This window comes from Chiloscyllium punctatum, chromosome 35 (genome assembly GCF_047496795.1).
Source record: "Chiloscyllium punctatum isolate Juve2018m chromosome 35, sChiPun1.3, whole genome shotgun sequence".
In the NCBI taxonomy this organism is placed as follows: domain Eukaryota; kingdom Metazoa; phylum Chordata; class Chondrichthyes; order Orectolobiformes; family Hemiscylliidae; genus Chiloscyllium; species Chiloscyllium punctatum.
The window spans coordinates 35,496,856-35,498,809 of record NC_092773.1 but is presented as its reverse complement, the minus strand read 5'-3'; positions in this window follow the sequence as shown (position 1 = coordinate 35,498,809).

Sequence of the window (1,954 nt, the reverse complement as noted above, 5' to 3'; positions counted from 1 at the left end):
GTGAATATCATTGAGCATTACATACACATACACTCCCACACTCAAACACGCACCCTCTCACACAGTTATACCCCTTTAGACTGACAATCATACACAAACATACAATCTGTCTCACTTACACACATAAGACACTACTCCAACACACACACACACACATATAAATATAAATATCTAGCATTTGTCTATATTTTCAGAATTGCATTTTAGTTGGCTCGCACACTTCATGAATCCATGTAACATTCGGTAAATGCCCATTTTTATTCCATAATCGGTCTGACCAATGTGGCACAGATAGCCTCACACAAGGAAGCTCATACATTTAATACATGATGTTAGCAACAAGTCCACACCGACCCTCCGAAGAGTAATCCACCCAGACTTATTTCTATTTGACTAATGCACCTAACACAATGGCACTTTAGCAAGACCGATTTACTTGACCTCCACATCTTTGGATTGTGGGAGGAAACCGGAGCTACCGGAGGAAACCTACGCAGACACGTGACGAATGCACAAACACCACAGAGACAGCTGCCCGAGGTCAGAATCGAACCTGGATCCCTGGTGCTCTGAGGCAGCAGTGCCAGCCGCATCATGACACCAATTGTCACAGTTCACTTGAGAATCTGACTTTTCAAAAAGTTTTGCAATTTAACGATGGAAGAACTGAAAGCAACATGGTCATTCTTACAGACAAGAGGCTTTTTAAAAATCCAGGTTCTTTTTTCAATAATAAATTCCAGTTACATCACACTGAAAAATATTGCTGTAAATTCTGTGTTTTGCAAGCATTTACTCCACAACTACCTGATAAAGGATCAGTGCTCCGAAAGCAAGTGCTTCCAATTAAACATGTTGGAATGTAATCTAATGTTGCGTGATTTTTAACTTTGTTAACTTTCACCCAGTCCAACAACGGCATCGCCAACTCATTTTTTTCAATATGGAGAGGCTGGTAACCAAGTTCGGTCTCTTTGCCTCTCTCTCTCTGTCTCTCTCTCTCTCTGTCTGTCTCTCTCTCTCTCTCAAGTAGGCAGGTACACACGGAGACACACACACTTTCTCTCTCCCTCGCACAGACACACACACTCCCCTCTTTCATTCGATCACACATACACTCCCATGCGCACACCAACAGCGAACTCTCTCATGCCCGTAAAACCCCTTAACACTCCCAATCACACATATACACATACACACAGAGTCACATTTTCACGCACACACAACTTAATTTGTGAGTTGAATTTGTACTCGAAGAATTATGTTGTACTTTGCTCAAAAACAGCATGAATCCATTTAAGATTCTGTGAATCCCTTTTGAACATTACATTCAGTGTGTACATTGGGACCCAGGTAGCCTCACACAAGTCACCTCGAACCTTCAATGCATTCTCTGCGCTGACATGACACATCTTGTTAAAGTTCACTTGCGAATAGAACTTTAAAACGTTTTGTACTATTTTAGATATGAAAGAAATGAAAGCAAGAATGGCTTTGCAAAAGATAAGAGAGTTAACAAATAATCCAGGTAATTTTTAATATATTATTTCAGTTAACTCACTCTTAAACTTGATTAGAAATGCTACATCTTCAGATCTTAGACCATAAGACATAAGACCATAAGACATAGGAGTGGAAGTAAGGCCATTCGGCCCATCGAGTCCACTCCGCCATTCAATCATGGCTGATGCGCATTTCAGCTCCACTTGCCAGCGTTCTCCCCGTAGCCCTTAATTCCTCTAGACAACAAGAACCTATCAATCTCGGCCTTGAAGACATTTAGCGTCCCGGCTTCCACTGCACTCCGTGGCAATGAATTCCACAGGCCCACCACTCTCTGGCTGAAGAAATGTCTCCGCATTTCCGTTCTGAAATGACCCCCTCTAATTCTAAGGCTGTGTCCACGGGTCCTAGTCTCCTCGCCTAACAGAAACAATTTTCTAGCATCCACCTT